This window comes from Catharus ustulatus, chromosome 2, assembly GCF_009819885.2.
Source record: "Catharus ustulatus isolate bCatUst1 chromosome 2, bCatUst1.pri.v2, whole genome shotgun sequence".
NCBI classification, from domain to species: domain Eukaryota; kingdom Metazoa; phylum Chordata; class Aves; order Passeriformes; family Turdidae; genus Catharus; species Catharus ustulatus.
In genome coordinates, this window is record NC_046222.1 from 94,529,273 (window position 1) to 94,550,678 (window position 21,406).

Below are 21,406 nucleotides of genomic sequence, written 5' to 3' on the forward strand. Positions count from 1 at the left end.
GAAACTGAAAATTGTTCATACTCCTTGAGAACAGGAAGCTTTTTAGACTGTGCTGCTACTCTGGAAACGAGTTCTTGTGCTGTGTTTCAGCTGTGCTAACTGCATGCACAGAAATTCACGGAGAATCTGTCAAAGAACTGTGCTTGGGCTGGATACTCTGGAGAGTGGAAAGTGGTCAGTTCTGAAACATGACCAAATTCTAATGACAAGAAACGGTATCTCATCTACTTGTGAAAGAAAAAGTTAGAGGCATGTTACTATATCAAACTGCTTGAGAGTAGCTTGGTGTTTCTGGACCCCAGTCCACTTTTTGTGCACATCACTGTGAGAAAATGACATGCTGCTTCCTTTTCAAGGTGGTCTGAAGCAGCAGGAGTTTTCATGCTCCAGCCTTGAGGAACATCATATGAATGCAAATACAAATTTTGGTTGCTTTTTAGAAATTGTTTTCTGAAGTTACGTAGGTTCTAACATCATGATTATTGCCAGGATAGCATCCATCATAGAATTCCTCTCAGTCGGTTCTCAGAGATATGTATACTAGAATATATTCTTCATTATGTATTGATGGGAGAGAAAGCAGAATCTAGGGGTGGAAATATATAATCAAAGGGAAAGATTTCCAATAGCATTTCATTGTACTTTTTTCTTTGTAAAGGTGTAGTAAATACTCCTTAGGAGCAGTGTCTCAGTCTCCTGGCTGTGGGGTTCACAACTATGTAATTTTCCACAGCCTTCACTGACTAGAGACTTGTTCTGAGGTGTCACCTGGAAAACTGGGAACAGGATACATCCATCAGATGAGGTACTATTGTCCTTGTAGATGTTGAATCCATGTTCATTGGAAATGCATAATATTTAGGCTGAAACCTTTCAAAAATAAATTTAGGGACTTAAAGAATTCAGATAATCCTATTTCTCAATTTTTTACATTGTGTTTAGACTTAGCTTGCTCAAAAAGTATTTTAAATCAGTTTCCTTCCTTCCTTTTAAAAATTTGTTTTTAAAAACAAAACCTTCTTATTTTCCATGTAGGAGAAAAATAATAAGGAAAAGGTGTTGAAACGGTGGTAAATCTTTTCAGCTTCCTTATTTCATATGCTTTGAAATAAAAAAAACAAACTAATGACTAGGACTTGCAGTACTACATAAAAGTAAATTGATTGGCAATTTGTGCTAGTATTTTTTTTTCTTCTGAGTGTGCTGTTTATGATTTCAGGTTGCTTTTTTTCATAGTTCTTTTTTGGAAGTTTGCCACAGTATTCAACATAATTTCCCCATTTCTCCAGTAAATGACACTTCTAATGACTCTTAAGTGAAGACAGATGATTGTGAGTCAGCATTGATTTACCTGATACTTTCTTTCAAACAACCACATTTAGTTTGATTATTTTGTGTTCTTGTATAAAAGTGAGTGTGGGAGATAGGTTTTGGTTATCATGGTTGATTGTTAGCTAGCTACTTCAATGTAGCATAATGTGAGATGTCTTATCCTTTTATCAGGGGGCTTAATGTTGAACCTGAATTTTGTCTCTATTTTCTCTCCTTGGAAACTGTTTTTTACAAGTCACATAGGAAAACACAGTATTCAACAGTATTTATTTTTTTTGTGATACAATAAAAGAAGTCCCATAGAGACAGATGTGCTGGTTGCTCTTTATTAAAAAAAAATCAAATCCCAACAACTCCACAAATGATTTGTTGGCAAGAGGTTTTCCCCTGAAAACTTGGCAGATTCAGAAGGAAAAGGCAAATGCAGTGTAATCAGTGCAAGAGTATTTGTTCAGCACTTTGTAGCAGATATAGTTCAGTTTATTGTTTATGCTGACAGAGAGCAAAGTCTAAATGGTATGTGGTGTAAGACACATTGAAAGCATTCTCTGCATCATTTACAGCTTTTCAACCATAACTACCTATTTATTCTCTTGGCTTGCTCCTGTCTATTTATTTGGTACTGCAGATTGCACTGTCCTTTCCTTGCCTTGTGATTAACTTGTCTGAATTTGCTAATGTCATTACATCTTTCTGTCCATACTATGACACTAGTGCTTTCTGTGAGATTTCTTTTATGATTTTTTCATGATCATATCCTGCTTTCTTATGCCTGTGGTAACTAGCGCTGAGAGGTAGCCTGTTTGATGTTCTGATGTGCACGTCTGGTTTAACTCCAGCCAGCAGCCAAGCCCTGCACAGCCACTCACTTCCCCACCAGTGGGATCAGGGAGAGACTCAGAAAGGTAAAGGCCAGAAAACTTGTGGGTTGAGATGAAGACAGTTTAATAGGGAAAGCAATAGCCACACACATGAGCAAAGAAAAACATGAATTAATTAATTGCTTACCATGGGCAGGCAGGTGTTCAACCAATTCCAGGAGAGCAGGGCCCCATCATGTGCAGTAGTTTCTTGGGAAGACAAACACCATCATGCCAAATGTTCCTTATTCTGCCTTCTTCCCCCCACTTTATATACTGAGCACAGTGTCGTCTGATCTGGAATATCCCTTTGGTTGGTTGAAGTCACCTGTCCCAGCTGTGTCTCCTCCCAACCTCCCATGCAAAACCAGCACAGCATCTCTGTGTTAATTGATGGATAGAGGTTTATGTGATTGGTAGGAGCGTGCTCTGAGCTCAAAGTGAGTTGTTAGGACCTGGTAGAGTTAATGCAGTAGCCCCAGACAGGACAGCCCTGACTGGCTTTGTTTTTTTTGTTTGTTTGGGTTTGTTTGTTTTTCTTTTGTTTGCTTTTTTTCCCTTTAAAGAAATACCAAGGAAGTATTATGTCGTAGAGCTTTGCAATACATGTAAATAAAATCAGTGTCTAGCAGCTTTTCTTCAGGGTATTTCCAGGTCTCAGGTTTAGTCAGAGTTGCTACAACTTATGAGCACAGGAGCAATAGCATTTTCTCCTCTCACCTTTACACTCATTATTCTCAAGAGAAAGGCAAAGCACGCCACTTGATCTTCATGTTTATTCACTTTTAATTTAGGATATTAACCAGTACTCAATGTGTTTGCTGAGACAAACTGAACGTTAGTCACTAAAAGGCAGCTAGAATAGCAGTAGCAGTAGAAACATTTGCTGCCTCAGCCCACTCTAAGATTGCTTCACATGTTAAAAATAATTGAAAAGAAGGAGTCTGATGTCTGCTGGGCATCAAGGGGCATATTTGAAATATAGAGCTTGTGTGACTTCTCTGAGAGAGCACCAGGGACACTGTGGCATGGCAGCTGGAGTTAGAGCTTTGCTTTGCAGGGCTTATCAGGGGTTACTATCTCACCCTGAAGAAAGGTAGAAAGGTCACCAAGTCATTAAGGTGAATTTTTTGCTCCAAAAAGTAGATTTTGAATTGCTGCTCCAGATCAGGTGACTTAGATGTGTAAATATTTCTAGTTAATTTTTGCTGCCAGCCACTCATTTGATCTTGCCCTAGTTTGATTTTTTTTTTCTTGAGCATAGCAGAGGCTGTAATAGGAGGGGAATTTTGAACAGTGTCTCATTATTTTTTTTTTCTTTTTGAATAAATACAGTAATTTCACGATTATAAGTCACACCTGAGTATAAGCCGCACTTCCCGGTGTCAGAACTTTTCATTCTTTGTCCATACATAAGCCGCACCTGATTATAAGCCACATGTTACAATACAGGATGTGATAAAAGGTATCTGTTCTATCACCATCTGTTGAGGGTGGGGGCAATGATCCTTATCTCTGTGGGAGACATTCTGCTAATGGGCCATCCATTGAAACCAGGTGGGGCATTGTTCTTTATCTTTTCACAACCCATCCTTCCTCCAGCCAGTCATTTTCTGCTAATAGCCCATTGAGTCCCACTGTGTGACTGATAAAATTACTTCATCCCATTGGAAGTTGCTCCAGCCAGGGGGAAGAGCCCAACATTTCTTACCAAGATAAAAACAGAGGTTTTGGGACACTAAGGGAGCCCCTTTCTCCACTGGACTCCAGAGGGAAACTGGATTTCTCCACATCACCACTGGACCTCCGGAGGGACACTGCACCTTCTACAGGAGCACTGCTCCAACTGAATCACATCTGTCACTGCAGGAGGATGCAACCACCATTTAATGGGACTGCTACCAACACCCTGCCTGACAGGGTGTCAGGTTGTACTCTGACTTTGTCAGGGTTTGGAGTTTGTTTCTTTGTAGTACTGTATTTCTATTTTAATTTCCCTAGTAAAGAACTGTTATTCCTAATTCCCATAACTTTGCCTGAAAGCTGCTTGATTTCAAAATTATAATAATTTGGAGGGAGGGGGTTTACATTCTCCATTCTAAAGAGAGGCTCCTGCCTTTCTTAGCAGACACCTCTCCTCCAAACTAGGACACCCCTGGAAGATGTGAAGAGAACAAGTCCTTAAGAAGTCTTTTTTTTTTTTTTTTTTCCTCTTTGAACACATTGTTTCTAATATCCACGCTGTTTGTTTGTTTGTTTTTTTATTTGTTTTCTGTTTTTTTTCTTTCCAAATAAGCATAACATAACTATTTCTTCTGTGCCATGGAATTGGGGGACTTGAACGAGCATTGGATTTGGAAGGAAATTCAAGCTATCTGTTCTTTTCTGAGCTCTCACTCCTCACTCAGACTGTATCAATTAGATCTGTACTTTCTAGGTAAGGTGTGAAACAACTACATGATTTCAAGTGGAGCATAGCCGAAATGACAGGACAAATACATCTTTAAGACCCTGAGATCAGCTCATTTGGTCAGAGCTTGGTGCTAATAAAGCGAAGGTTGCATGTTTTATCCTCATATGGCCCCTTCACTTTAGAGTTGGACTTGATGATGCTTGTGGGTCTCTTCCAACTCAGAATATTCTGTGATTCTGTTTAAAGACTCTACTGAGGTAAAGGAGTTTATAAATTCTCCTGAAATGGAGAATAAGCAGAGTATTTGGGAGTTGCAAAAAATAACATAATAATATTAATCTGTCCCTTTAAAACAGAAAAAAACCTTGGCAGTTAAATCCCCTACATATTGCCTCCAGGAACAAACAGGGAGAAAGCTAAAGAGCTGTCTGGACAGGGACACTCACAGTGGGAAAAAACTTGTGTGCCATATGTCCCCCTTCCATCTGTGTATGCTCTCTTCTGGGTCGTGACATCTGGTTCTGCTTGATATCTGGCTCTGATTCCTGTTTTTAAAAAGTAAACGGGGCTTAATTCTCCTCAGAGACTGAAAAGAATAGACCACATGCTGTCTTTTAAAAGAAAAGCCAAGTTTTTCATAAAAATATGTCTCCTCATCCTAGATCTGAATGGCTTGGTACACGTGTGCATTTAAATGAGCCAAAGATGTGCCAGCACTGTCTGCTGTCACTTCTAAAAAGCTGCTAACTTTGGCATGATTGACATTTTTGGAGGGTTGGGCCATAAAGTTAGTTGGGTACCTAAATTAGAAGATGAATTGGCTTGTTATTAAGGAAAGGATCATGTCCAAGAGAGCAGACAGCTGAGAATGGGAAAAGATTGGGTGTTCCAGGGTGAGGGCTGGTGAGTGATAGAAGCTGACTGTGGGGATCCTGAAGCCTCTGGAGCATGAGCCACACTGGCCTTGTGCTGTGCAATGCCTCCACCTAGTGATGCCTGAGACTGAAGCTCTCCCCTTCCAATAAAAGTCACACTGTTTACATGAGATCATAATGAAGTTCTGCTGCTAATAATGCCAAGCCACAGTATTAAAGAAAAAAACCCCACCCCAACAGGGAGTAAAAAAAAGAAGATACTTTGACTGCTGTTCTGAATTACACTGTAATTATTATTTTTAGTGCTTGTCCTGTCCTTTGTAGTAGCTAGTTGGGAATTTAGTGGAAAATGAGAGTTTTGGCCTTTGAGTCTGTGCAACTGTTAATCAAGAGCCTCAGAGTGATTGGGAAATGGGGAGTAGTAGACCTCTGTAGAGCTGTGTTTTTTAATCTGCCTCCAGCATATGTCAATTGGATCTAAGAAGACTGATTGGAGACCACTTCATCTGGCATCTGCATTCCAGTAGATCTGCTGTGCGTAATGATTGGAGGATAATTACTGGCCATTTACTACCCAGGCAACTGAGAGTCCTAGAATTTACTTGACGTAGTGATAGATGAGGAATTTGTGCCTAATTTAATAATCTAGTCCCCTGAGCTGGGAACACATGGATCCAATAGTTACATGGTGAGAAGATTTTGGAGTCTTGGATGCTGAATTGTTTATAGAAAACCAGAGAGCAAATGGACAGTAGGCCCCTGGAGTCCTTAAAGAAGAATTGCCTCATGGCTGCTATCAGAGAGGAGCTATCTGAAATGGAATGTCTCGGCGTTCTCGGGAAGCAGAAAGCACCAGCTGCCTGAAGTGACCAATTCTCAGTTCCCAATCCTTGCTTTGGATAGTGTGCTCAGATTGCAAGAGACTTTGCAAAGTTTTTTTCCTGTGATATATAGTGCTTTTGTTTATTTATCCCCTAGTTAATAATCTATAGCCACAGGCTTTATAAATTGAAGAAAATTTGCAAAACAGAAGTGATTGGGAGGTTTCAAAGTCCATCTAGGACATTTGTCTGTTAAAATGTTTTTATTATTGTTGTTAATATTGATATCAATAATAAGTGCAGCCAAATAAAAAATCCTGCCATGGTTATGGCTCAGGCAAAATGATTCTGAGTTCCAGATCTAATGGTAAAGATGACACTGCACAAAGTGATTAAAGCAATTAGCACAAGAAGGCTGGGGCAGTGTGTTCATAATTCAATAGCTCTCAGTAGCAGCTGATTTTGTAGTGAGCACTCAGATGGTAATTCTTAAAACTTTTTAGTAGCATATGCATTAAGATATACCTGTTGCTGAAAGATCCCAGACCTGCTCCTTCTGTAGACCCTGAAAAATGCAGGGCTGCCAAGTCCGAAATTTTCTGTCCTGGTTATGGGAGGCTGTAAGCAGTCACTGGTATCTTGGGGTAGTCTAAGAGTTATGGAAGAGAAGGGCTTAGTGAGTTTGGTGAGGCTTCAGGAATCTGTGAGTCAGGTCATGCATTTGTTTCCCTGCTTCATTTTATCACTCTTCCTTGAAACCCACCAAAAAGATGGCCTCTAGCTGGCCTCATACTCAGTATCACACAGCTGTGTCTCTCAAAAACAACTACCTTACTCATATGTCTCGTAAATTACAACAGCTCCTAGATGGAATTGGGCTACAGCACTTGAGACATTTCTCTGAAGGACGTGAATAATACAGGGTGGTGGCTATTTCCATTTCTGGAGTAGGTGGATAGTATGAGATGGTCTTTCATATGAAATAAAATGAGAATTCTTGGCCACATCATAATGGGAGTTAAATCAAAGTATGCATTTTGCAAAGGAGAACAAGTGCAGTAATTTCACGATTATAAGCCGCATCATTTTGACTAAAATTATGGTCCGAACCCAAAGTGCAGCTTATAATCAGGTGTGGCTTATATATGGACAAAGAACAAAAAGTTGCTGTTTTAGTTTGGAGGACAGGTGTGCCGAGAAAGGCAGGAGCTTCTCTTTGAAATGGAGAATGGAAACCCCCTCCCTCCAAATTATTATAATTTTGAAATCAAGCAGCTTTCAGGCAAAGTTATGGGAATTAGGAATAACAGTTCTTTTCTAGGGAAATTAAAATAGAAATACAGTACTACAAAGAAACAAACTCCAAACCCTGACAAAGTCAGAGTACAACCTGACACCCTGTCAGGCAGGGTGTTGGTAGCAGTCCCATTAAATGGTGGCTGCATCCTCCTGCAGTGACAGATGTGGCTCAGTTGGAGCAGTGCTCCTGTACAAGGTGCAGTGTCCCTCCGGAGGTCCAGTGGTGATGTGGAGAAATCCGGTTTTCCTCAGGAGTCCAGTGGAGAAAGGGGCTCCCTTAGTGTCCCAAAACCTCTGTTTTTATCTTGGTAAGAAATGTTGGGCTCTTCCCCCTGGCTGGAGCAACTTCCAATGGGATGCAGTAATTTTATCAGTCCCACAGTGGGACTCAATGGCCATTAGCAGAAAATGACTCGCTGGAGGAAGGATGGGTTGTGAAAAGATAAAGAACAATGCCCTGCCTGGTTTCAATGGATGGCCCATTAGCAGAATATCTACCGTTGAGATAAGGATCACTGCTCCCACCATCAACAGATGGTGATAGAACAGATACCTTTTATCACACTCCGTATTGTAACCTGCGGCTTATAATCAGGTGCAGCTTATGTATGGACAAAGAATAAAAAGTTGCTGGCACCAGAAAGTGCCGGTTATACTCAGTGCGGCTTATAATCTTGAAATTACTGTAATTTTAAACAATAGCCACATGACTTCTTTGGTAACTAAATACCATCTCAACTGAGTAAGATGTTAATTGGAAAAAAAAATAAAAATCTTGTAATGCTTTGCAAAAATTTGACCTGGACCTGGCAGCATTATGAAGTCTTTGTGGCCTGGCCTGGCGAAGAAGGGAGCAGGTGAGGAGGAATCAAGACAGCAGCACTCTACATAATTACTGATTATGATCATATGTTGCATTTTGAGATACTTGTGGGACACATGAAGCAGGAAAGTGCCATTTTATAAAGATAAAATTTGTACCTACTTCTCTCTAACCACAAATGTACTGAATATGGACATATTCATTGCTCTTGGCTTTTTTCACTGAAGATAAATCAGCCTGCTGATCTTTAGATTTCCTGAGTGGGGCCACCTCCTGGATCACCATGTCCTTTTACAAGCAGTGGAAATTCCCTTGCCTTACATGTGGAGTGGATTTTTTTCTTCCATTAAAAGCTCCTGGTTTGGTGTCAGCAAAGTATTTTCCAACAGTGAGTAAAGAGATGAGCCTTTTGAGGTGAGCTGTGGCAGGAGTTATTTTTGACCTACACTGAAGAGCTGCACCTGTATTACATAAAGGAGTGCAGGATATAGCCACCTGCAGGTGATCACAAATCCCTGAGTGAGGAAACCAAGGCTTTTGTTGTGTAATGAAGTTTGGTTACAGATGCTGCCATGTTCCTCCAGCTAGGGCTACGTAAGGGCTGGAGGGAGATGTGCCAGCTGCAATAGCTGCGGCTGACCTATTCCTCCGGCCAAGAGCTGTCTCACAGCCAAAGGACACAGTTTACTTCCAAGGGCTGATGGGAAAAACAGAGAAACGGCAAACACTGGAGGAAAGCATGAGAAATGCTCTGCAGAGTCAGGCCAGCAGATAACACAGCCAGGCATTCTGTCTCCAGCTGTGGTAAAAGTTGCTGAAAATTGGCTGGTATCTCAACAGCTGCCCCAAGCTGCTGGGCTGGCTCTCACATCTGAAGCTCCACTGAAACCCACGTATCAGGATAGCATTCTGGTGTCTGAATTCTGAAGTTTCTTTACTATTTTGCTTACTCTTCCCCTCTCTGTAGCAGCAAACAGAATGCCATGTGAAAGCTGCTGGGTTTTGCGTAGCTAGTTTGGCTCATGTTGCTCCAGTCTTTCATGGCCTTTTGCCACTGCCTGTAGCAATAGGTCTTGAATGAAATTACATATTTACATGAAATGCTTTTATCATGCTTACCCAGCAAATATTTAGACTTGAGCAGGCTGTTGACTTTCTCTCTGGAGGGTGAAAAAGTGGTTTTGGTGGTTCCTGCAAAGTCTATTGCTATTGGTGGGAAAGAAGGTCCCTGGGATGAAGTATCAAAAACCAAATACTGTTCTGTAAGCCTTGAAAACCACAGAGCAGAGTTTGTTTCCTTTCAAATGTAATAAATACTTAGCATGTTGTTATTGCATAACACAACTAACCACATCCCCAACAGAAAAACAGCAGAGCTCTTTTTCCTTCTTAAGATTACTTGCCACCCTGGGGGCTATTAAAACAGTCAACTTTCTTTGAAGAAAACATCATTCTTTGTTGGTTCTCGGTTAGCAAACACTCACATAACAGGAGTTACCAGGCATCATAATGGTGATCCAGATTTCAGGAGATTTGTGACACTTTTTTGCTGTTTTGCTGGTATGGTTTGACAGATGCTTATTCCCTGTCCTCACTAGTCTGGACTAGTCCTTCTCCTTCTGTCTGCCACTTCCACTCAAGACTGTCCCTTCTATTGTGCCAGTGGAGTTGCCTGTCTAAGAAACTTGCCCAAGAACCAAAACAGCTGAAAAATGACTGTACTTTTGTTATTCCTCTTGGCCAGTTAGTTCTTAGGCAGGTTTGTTTTCTGAACTCTCTGCCATTTAAAAGCGCACAATATTTTTTTCAGCACAGGAGAATGAGGGAAGACAAGGGTGGATGTTTAGGATGGTGTGAGATGCAGTGCTCCTAAAGCACAGACTTGGCAGGGCTGAGCAGCTGTGTGATGGTCTGTAAGGCTACACATTCCCAGCACTCAAGTGCGATCCTTTGGAGACCCCTTCTGTAGATTGCAGTGCCCTGCCAGGAACATGTTGAGATAGTGTCTCTCTTCTCTGGCCACATGTTTGGGTTTTAAGGATTTTTTTCTATCCATTGCATCTGATGGAATTTGAGCTGCCCTGGTCAAGTGGCAAATATCTCCCACATTAAGCAGCCTAGTGTGACAGAACAGCTTCTCATGAGGGGTATTTTATGCAATCTGCACAACTTTTCTCTTTTTTTGCCCATTCCTATCTCAGTTCTGGCCATCCAGGACATTAGAGAGAAAACTATGGCTTTTCTTTATCTTCAGAAAAGGGATAGCAACAGTGTGTAACTCCTTGACAGAGGACACTGAGCACATAGGAATTCCACATAGGTTCCTGCACAGACCAGGTTTTGATTGGGAATAAACAGACAAAACATTAACAGGCTCAGGATATTCCTGGTAGTGAGAGCTTTTGAAGGCTAGGACAGTACTGAGGTAGGGTTACACTGTAGGCTGGATATGATTTTACTCTTTGTTTTTCTTGATAGTCCTTACATCAGAAGAAATACTGACTTAGATGGTCTGAAGCAGCCCAACTGTTGTCATATTTCTATGACTTGAAAGCCATACAAGGATGGAGTTACTCCATCAAAGTTTGCTGCCACTGTTGGTAAGTATTCTCTGTCATCCATTTTTTTTGGTGTAATTTATTGATAGCTTAATTTATAAATGGCAAGTATTGGAAGGAATAATCTTGTCTGAATCTTAGATTCAACAAAATTCAGCATTGTCTACTTTTGTCTGTCACTGCCTGTTTCTTTGTGGCAACAATATTTGTTGTCATTGTCTATTATGTTGCCTCAAGAAACTCCACAATTGCTTTTTATTCTTCTATAAATTTGACATTTTGCCATGATTTCAGTAATTCCAACTAGATGTTTGTTGTTTCAAGATCTGGTATTTCCATTGTTTATTGCAGTAAATTATTTGTCTTTCCAAGGTTTAATGGACCATCAGAAGGCATTCAGTGAAAATCACCTTGAAATATTTTGCAAGCACAGGTTCTATTTTTATCATCGCTGTTCTATTGTCTTAGTCTTTGGAAATAAATATTTATTTTGTCTTGATGTAGATGATACTTTCACTGGTTCCCATTGGACTTTACATTTTGACGTAAACTTCTAGGTTCTTCATCCTTCTCATTAATTTACCCAGAATTTCAGTCACTAGAAGTTAACTCCTTCTTTCCAGACATCGTTTCACTCAAATGATCAAACCAGCAGAAATAGGTAGAATATTTTCAATAAGAAGACTAACTCAAACACTTCAGTATCTCCCACCTACATTTTTAAGATTATATGATGTAGCAATTGCTTTATAGATATGTTTTCTTCATTGGTTTGTCAGCCAGAGGGTTGCTGTTCTACTTATGACTACTTTTAAACTGTGTCTTTCCAGCCTTTAGCATATGAATTCATAAAAAAGTGTGCTGGTGATGTAGAGAGATTAAATCAATTTTCTGGTTGGATTTTTTTGAGAGACTGCCATTTCTGCTGAACTCTTAACATTCAAACTGTGGCTATCCAAAGGTCAGATCTAACACCTGAGGTTTATCTGGGGCAGAGAACCAGCTTGACAGAAACATTATGCTCACTTATCCATATTGATAAGCTTTGTGATGACAGCATGAGGAGAGTCTATGGAAAGATTCTCCACACGAGCACTCTCATTCAGAAAATTTCTGGTTGTCTGAAAAAACTAATAGAAATTATTTTGCATGAACACAGTATTGCTTCTGTGATATCCTGTGAAGGTAGAAAAGTCAGTGCCTATGGACAATTTCTCTTCATTAATTTAGGCACACTCCCAAAGGGAGAGAGATGGTGCTCTCTGGTTAGTGGCAGAAGGTGAGGACCTCTAAGAAATTCAGAAAGAGTTCTACTTTCTTATTTGGCTACACTTGTTTAGTCCTTGCAGTTGAATTTAGAGATGACTAATGGGAAATGCTTACTTCCACCCCCAGTTATGATCTAAGCTGGCCATCTGTCTTCTGAGAAAAGATGTTAACAGAGCAGAAACAGCTCTGATGGTACCAAAAATCTGCATGCATGCTGCGCCCCCGCTCAGTTCTTTATTCTCATCCTGGCCTTGTGGTTAGAGCAGTCATTAGGAAACTGTTGACCCATCTTGCCCTGAAGAAGATTGTGCTTCCCCAGCTTCTCCTAGGACACTTTGTGCTTCTACTGATGTACCTGAGTGAACTTGTACCTGGTGGTACAGTTTTGCTTGTTAAAAGCAAATGTGTGAGTACCCAATGCACTTAAAAGGAGTCAGACCCTCAGAATATAAATTTATTGTTAGTGTCCATCCCCTAAATGGCTAGAGCCAAATCCACTTTTGGCTGTTCTCTGTTTTCCTCATGACTTATAAATTCCAAACAAGTAGCATCGCAGTTTCAGGATCCAGCTTTCTCAGATGTAGAAGCCCTTACAGACCATAAAAGTTGGGTCTTCTGGTTTCTGAAAGCCTTGTCTGGCCATTGTGGATTGTTTTCAGTTTGAGTTGTAAATCACTTTACTTTTATAAATCTTGTTACTGTCTGGGTGTGCAGTCTAACCCAGTTGAGTCCCTGTCACCCACCTGTCCTGTCACATCCGCAACAGCGTGGGAATGTCTGCAGGGAGGTTGCTGAGACAGTACAGAGCTTGGCCTAACCTATGATCCATGTGTTACCCAGCTCTGTAATGTCACCTGAGGATGTCAGGAAACGTGTTTGTGATACAAGAGCCTCAAGATCCTCACTGAGCTAATCAGTGCTCTGGACAGAGGGTATGGCCCTCACTTGTGCAGTTATCTGAACAGAACACTCAGGGTTGCCTGCACTTGCTTGTGAGTCCAGTATACAGTGACACTTACTCTGGAATCAAGAGTATGTGAGGGCTTACCTGCCATGATTGGTCAGTCTTTGCAGGATGAATATTCACTGAACTCTTTATGCTTTCTTTATAGTTCTTTCAGAATTTCTATTACTTACTTCTACATTAGAGACATTTATGTATCCTGTGAGATACCAGCATGTCCACATTAGGTGATAAAACAAAGTATGCTTGAGTTTTTCTTCTTTTACACTTGTTTCAGCTGCTCTTTTGTAAAGAGAAAGGAAGTGAAATATGGTTTCTTCTTCATGCTGAGATATAGTTTCCACAGCAGTGGAGGGACCCAGAAGTGCCCAAATCTGCTGCTTTTGCTTGCATGTTTGTTCCCCAAATTCTCTGCTTTAATGCAAAGGGTCTGCAGTTGAGATGGTGGCCCTATCGAGCTGTGTGATGTCTGTAGCCTAGACCTTGCCTCTATGGAGCAATACTTCCTTCATATCTCACTGACAATTTGAGAACAAGGCAGATTTCATTTCCTTTTTTCATGTAGGCATGGTGCTGAGTGACCAGTTAGCAAAACTCAGAAGGTGAAGAGATGACCAGTGAGGTAATGCCTGTGGTAGAAGACCATGGCTCTAGAGAAGTACTGCTGAGCAGGATGCCCAGCCCTAATGTCCAGCCTAGGTGAGTAAACTGAGGTTTCAACAGAGCTGTGTGGTGCTGTGGGACTTAGGAGGCTGCTAAGAAACACCAAGGAAGAGATACCAGAAAGCCTGTGTCCCAAAAGGGCTTTGTTACAGTATTAAAACTGGGATTTGGAATGGGAAACTGTCTGTTGGCATAATATATTAGGTTTCTATGCTTAGAAATGCAAAATCTTGCCACTTTACATTTATTCTCAGTGCTCAAAATCCATCAGTTTGTTGCCTCTCTGAAGAAGCATTTTGGCATATATCTGCATTAATCTATATTTCTGAGCCACAAAGAATGGAAAATTGTTGTTGTGAACTTTTTTTTTTGCCCCTAGAAGGTTTTTCTGATCCAAAGCAAGAACATGGGGGAGGAAAGGGGCAAGCTCTTCCCAAAAGCACAACTTGAGACCTTACAGGAACAAATGTCCAGACTCTGCAGGAATTCCAGGTTTCATGGAAAAAAATCATCTTTTGGCTCTTAGGGCAATTATTAATCACAGTTCTTGTGAGATGAAATTAAATAACTGCAAAAACAAAAAAGGAATTTAAATTTAAGTGAGAGTTACCTACACTTTGCATTTCTTCTGTTTCCCTGTTTATGTAAGAAAATAAGAGCTGTCATACCAGCTTGCACAACTTTCCCCACCCACCATCCCCAGGTCTTTATCCTATTGCTAACCAAAACCACAAACCATCAATAATGGGTGAAGAGGAAACACTGCCAGTGTCAACCACGGGGGATGGACAGCCTCAGTTTAAAGCAGCTTTCCCAACAGCACCTTAAGTGGTGATCAGTGTGCCTCTCCTTGAGAGGCCTCTTGAAACCAATTGTGCATTTACTTTACTAACGACTTCACATGGCAATTAGGTTTGGGTTTTTCTTATGTGAAAGACCTTTAACCCTATGTTTGGTCATTTCCCTGTTTCCTTTCTCATGAGAGGTACTGAAAAATAGTTTCCAGTGTAATTTTCCTGGTGCTCAAAGTCCTCTCCTTTCTCAGCCACAGAGTGACAAACAATGTAGTTTATTCTTGTAGCAAAAGCCCTCTGCCTCAGATATCCTTGCTGCTCTTTTTAATATATTCTTTTTGTGCTATAATATCTTTTTTTTGTCAATAGAGACCAGAATCACACCCAGTGCTCAAGATAAGGATGTTGCATCAGCATAATAATATTTCCTGCATTCTGTTCTCTGTCCTCTTGCTAGTAGCTCTTCACAATCCCTTTGCCCTCTCAGTAGCTTCTGAACATCAGACTTTTTTCAGACAAAATCCGAAATGACCTCAAGATGTCCTTTCCATGTAGCAATGGAATGTATTTGTATGTATTTGTAGGATTATTTCTCTGAAAATAGGGCTTTCTGTAGTTCAACAGCTGAAAGAAACCAAACAAAGCTAGAGGATGTCTGATCTCATGGCATTTCCCAAGAAAATTTATCTACTGTCCCAAAGCAATCATTCTGCTACAGAACTGGCATTTCAGTAAATTTCACAGGATCTAGGAAACTTCCAACATCTGGGCCTCACCCTGGAGCCTCTGTCCTGGACTGGTGTGTTTGGAAGAGACAGGGAGAGAGCACGGCTGTTGGGTTCTGGCATGTGAGGCTGAGAGGTGGTGCAGGAGGGCAGAGAGGTGCACCTGCTCATGTCACACAGTGCAGAGCACACTCTTCACTGCTGATGTGGGAGGTCTTTGACAAGCTTGTTTCTGCAGGCTGTCAGCTGCAGAGGATAACTTCAGGAAGTTTGGCCTATGGTCATGGACCCTGAGAGCAATTGGGCAGGAGTGCTTGAAACCTTCAGCTCTTTGAAAGCACCGGTGTCCTCAGAAGCTGCTGCAAGCTCTGCTGCTGGCTGTGGAGATGAGGTGGAACAGAGATGCTTACAACTGACATTCTTGGCTATGAAACTGATGAGAATTGACCTCTGCATGTGGCTGAATGCACACTGAGGACTCATATTTCTAGTGTAGGCTTTGATTAGCTGTGGGTTAACCTCCTCATAGAGGAGGCAGGAGCTTGGGCTCCTTTGCCTCAAAGAACTCACAGAAGCCATGGCCCCAAAATCTGAAGAATAAATGACTTTAAACAATGTCTTCTGTTAAGTGACTCCATCATTCAGCATTGTTTTCCTGTAGAGCTGTGGATTGCCTATATTGTAATGCCTGCATCCTATTGGGAAAGCACATGGGGTAGAGTTTCTGCTGTGTCTTTCCTGCAATGTCTGCTTCTTGCTGGCACCTTGCACGACGCATTTTTGGACAAAGACTCACAGATCTGTGAAGTAGTCCTGGTGAAGACCTGCCTATATTTGCAAGAGGCCATAGTTACATATAGGTTCTTTGCCAGGTAGACTCCTACAGGAATTAGGATTTTGGCCTGGATGACAATGGCAAAGTGAGTGACACACCAAGACCATGTTATGCAGTGGTAGTAGGCATGGTGACTATGGATAAGAATAAATAGCTATTTTATATTGACAGGAAAAGAAGATTGGCTCTTGAAACAGCTCATCTCCCAAGAAGAGTGCAGGAAATCATGTGGAAAAGTGTAATAAGGCTTTTAATAAAGAAAGGGTTCTCTGTTAGTGTGGAAAGGCAAAACAGATTTTGTTGAGTTTCTGTTTTGATGGTGGAGAAACAAACCTGAAATCTGGGGTAATAGGTGCTAAAAGGCACTCTGCATGTCATTTGGTTTGGTCTACATTTTGCAGAGGTAGGCAACCGTCTATATTCCTAGAATTTCTTAAAGCTGGCCAAGCTGGGAACATAGAGTATAATTAAAAGCCCATTTTCTGACATAGTCTGTCCTAATTTTCGTGTGAATAGCTGCTGAGAGCCAGGCCCAGAGAAAGCTCTCAAGTTTATAGCCCTTCCTGCTTTTACAGGTACTCTAAGGTCTAAGAATTAAGTACTCTAAGAATTTCTGAACTCTAGCAGAGGAGTGCTTGGTGTTTGGACGGCTGGTGCTTCAACTGTAGAAAAACTAACAAATACATTGATTTTTTTCTTATGGAAACAAATAACTTTGGTGATATTTCATTTTTATGAGAAGCCTTGTTTTTCTTTCCAAAGTACTTTAAACTTTCAGGGAATACAAACTCCAAGTTGCAGCCAGATCTGATAAATGAATTAAAATAATATTAAGAGAATAAAAGTTCTTCCAAAAACCTAGCCCATAACATAGAGGAAAAAAAAAAAAAAGGACATTTTCCTAATTAGTGGTAATTATTTTTTTTATTACTAAAGCTCTGCTTTTGCATGCTGTCAGGACGTCATGACCCTCTTTTACCAGAAAGGCATTAACTTCCAGTAATTCATAACATTACAGAACAAGCAAGACTATTTAATAAGAAGTATTTATAAACAATATAATTCGCCAACAAATTATCTTCAGTGACTTTCCAGAGAACTGAAATTCATTTTAGTCATGTAAATTAATAAGAATTGTGTCTTACACACCCAAGTTATGATTTCCAGAATTCCATGTATTTGTAGATATATCTTCCTAAGAAAAAAGCCTCTTTGTTCTCAGGGAAGAGGTCAGACAGGAACAACAATGATGTGCTAAATAATTGTTTCCAGAGGAAAAAAAATGTAGTGGGTGCTACGTGGAAAGAAGTTAGCTTCTCATGCCCTCTGAGGGGAGCATTGGTTGAAAGGACCTGGGATGTCTGGAGTGAGTTTATGATGCTGTACCAAGAACTCTTAAAATTGGGAAGATTTCACTTATGGACATGTGTTTCTGCCCTGAAGTTATTTGGACATGAGAGTGATGGTTACTTCAGTGTTTCTTTTGTATATAAACTTAGGACAGGCTTCTTGCCCAAAGATAACTGCCTCTTCAGACTCATCCTCACCTCAGTATTATAAGGCATTTTGGCATCTAAGGACAGGACTACCTGGGGGAATGGAAGATTCTGGAGACTCAGCAAGGTGTTTTAATTTCTGTAAGAGCAACAGACGTGCTGCACAGATCCTCTCTCTGTTGGGCTTTGTGGTCTCCCCATGGGGATCCCATGGTGGCCTGGTGACATTCAGACATTCAGAACAGCTGCTGTTATTTTCATTCCAGCTGGCTGTATCAAGACCCTGTGGGATGGCAGTGCAGCTGCTTTCCTTTTGGGGCAAGGCATGGAGTGGGAAATTTAGAATTTCTTTAGAAAGGGAACCTGGTTTTAAGATACAAAGGCTTTGTTAGTGATGTTACAGTTTTTTGTTTGAATATTGTCTTTGGCCTGATGAGCATAACTATCACTGTTAGATCTTTTAGAAACAGCTGGTGATCAAATAGCATACCAAGTAATGTATCAACGTGCAAGCCAAAGGAAATACTTGACATCCACTTAAAGAAACACAGATATGATTCTGGTTACTTTAGCCAATTGCTTCCTTCAAGATAGTCACCTCTACACTATCTGGCATTTACAGTGGATTTGAAAACCTTATAATATATTTAATATTTCTGGCTTTGTGGGATGAAGGAGTGAGATAACTAGGGTAAAAATACTGAGGGCTTTGTAAAACTTAAATTCTTATTAACCCTTTGTTGTCTTACATGCATGCCCTCACTGCTGGAGCCTGCCATGCCAGTTGACCTTGCCTGGCCACCATGGCTCCACCAGGCTACTCTATTACCGCTCTCAATGGGACAGGAGGAGGAAATACTAAGAAAAGTCCATGGGTTGAGAAAAGGACAGGTGGATTACTTGACAATTACCATCAAAGGCAAATGAGACTCAGCTTGGGGAAATTATTTTAATTTTCCAATTATTATCAGGATAGGATAGTAAGAAGAAGCCCCAAACTAATCCTATCCCCTCCCCACCCCTCCCTTCTTCCCAGGCTTAGTTTTTCTCCCAAGTCTCTTACCTCCTCCTCCCAAATGACACAGGGGGATGGAGAACAGGGGTTGCAGTCAGTTCATAACATTTTGTTTCTGTTTTTTCTTCCTTCTCACACTGTTTCCCTACTGTGTCCCTCTCTTACGAGACACTTCACAAATTTCTCCTGTGTGGGCCTTCCCATGGGGTGGAGTTCTTCACAAACAGCTCTAGTGTGGGTCTTTACATGGGCTGCAGCCCTCAGGAACAGACTGCTCCAGTGTGTGTCACCTCCCAGAAAACCTGCTGTTACATGGGCTCCCTTGTGGCCTCAGTTCCTGCCAGGAACCTGCTCCAGCATGGACTCTCCATGGACTACAGCTTCCTTCAGCTCACATCCACCTGCTCCAGTGTGGCATCCTCTGTGGCCTGCAGGAGGATGAACTGTGTTGTGATGATTTTCCTCATGGTCTGAAAGGGAATCTTTGCTCCAGCACCTGGAGCACCTCCTCCCGCTCCTTGTTCACTATGGGGTCATCTCAGCCCTCACTCATGGTTGCTGTGGAGCAGTTTTTACCTTTTCTTAAATATGTTCCCAGGCAGTACTTGCCAATGTTGCAGATGAGCTCAACTGTGCCAGTGTGGGTCTCTTCTGGAGCTGGCTGGAGCTGGCTCTGTTCAACATGGGGGCAGCTCCTGCTGTCTTCTCACAGAAGTCACCTCTGTACCCTCCCAAGTTTTGCCAAACACTCTGGTTAGGAATGTGTCCAGCAACAGTGTCTTCTTGGGGTAACTGCCTCAAACATCTCAATGAAAGGAGCCATCAGAACTATTTGGGCACTAGGCCCTTCCTCACCCACAATGTGGATGGTATGGGCTGCATGATCAATGATAAAGGCCAGGGGAAACTTTTTTCCTTGGAAAAAGTCCATCTCTATTAGACTACCATAAACCTTGAAAAATCTTTCTGATTTCCCTTTTACACAGAGCATGAGATGCCTTTGCTTCCACAAGAAGGGCACCATGACACAGAGAAACTGGAAGAACATTGCAGCCTCAGAAGGGTGGATCCCCACCAGCCAAAAAACATTAGACCTGACACAGATGCAGGCACACCCAACAACAGCTTCCCCTGCCATCCCACCATTTGCCAATTCCACCAGAATTCCCTGGGTTGGCCTCAATAAATGGACATAGTGAAACCTTTCATGGCAGGGTCACTTGTGTCTAAATGTTTACCTGCTGTCACTCTGCAAGCAGGGTGCAAAAATTGTACCCAGCAAATATTTCCTAGCTAGTAGGAATAGTTATTAGGCAAGCAGGGCTAATGTGCTGCTAATCTAAGCACTGCTTCTTGGAGCAAAGTGAACTCTGATGTTGTGAAATTTCTATTTCCCTATCTCTGCTTTTTATCTCAGGACTTTATCTTTCAATGTCATCTTTTTTCCTCTTGCATGTTTGAACTCCTAACTCTTAAGATATCAGTAACTCCATTCAATCTGGATTTTAATTTTTTGTGTCTTGCGTGGCTTTAGCTTGTATATTTTTCACAGCCTAGGAGTAATTTTCCCAACATATTTGAGTTAAGTTCATACACTCATGCTGTGCCAAAACAGTTATTGAATCACTGATTGTTGATTCTCTGGGTCATTGACTCCTAGTGCTGGTAAGGACCTGTGGGGTCAGCTGCCTTTTTCTTGATACCAATATGAAATTGTTCTTTAACACTGAGTGGCAGCTCTACCAGGTTCCCAGCAAATTTCCAGTGCTTCACTACCTTACCTTTTGAAAATATTTTTCTGCTGTCCTGCTTAACTATCCCCTGCTTCAGTTCAAACCCTTACTTACCTCTTTGCTTTGAGAACAGATGATTCCCTTGATTGCTTAGTGCTATGTACAGGCTGCCAAGGGAGTAATTAACCCCTCAAAGAAATCTCTTGAGGTGTTTCTGTAAGCTCTTTCTTTCCATGAACTTAGCAGTAGGATTTTGTTTTAGAAGATGAGCCCAAATTTATGAGGCATTCAGCATTGATTTTAGTTTCCTATGAAAGCTGCAGAATGGCTTTTGCTCAGCTGGCAACTATCATCTGTAGCTAGGAGCTCAGTTTCCCATCTGCACCATGATCAGCCTGGGCATGGGGAGCAGACTACAGGATTAAGGGCTCTTCTGAGGTGTGGAGCAACACTGTAAGCACCTCTGATCTAAGTTTCAGTGGACTTTGTGATAGAATAACCTTTTTTGTGTCCAGGCAATTGAAGTTTGCTTTACCTGAATATATTTTAACTTTCCCTAGGTGAACCTGACATGTGGTTAGAAGATACTGAACTCGCCACTGAATGAAGAAGGTTAGTCCAGGATTTTTCTTCAGTCTCTCACATCAGAAAATGAGGAAGACCTTGATTCTGATGAAACCTCACAAACTTGAGCAGGGAGTAATTTGTGAGCTTTTGAAGGTAGGACTCCAAACTGTTTGACCAAACATTGTGAGATTTCATTGTTGCAGATTGGTTGACTTCTATTTTTAGCTCTTTTGCTTTTGATTTTTTTGGTCATATGAGAAGTGCAACCTCCAGACCATTTGAAAGGAAGTGTTATACAAAGAACTGGGGAAATCATGGGTGTGACATAGGTAAGAGTTTTGAATACTGGCATATAATTACTACA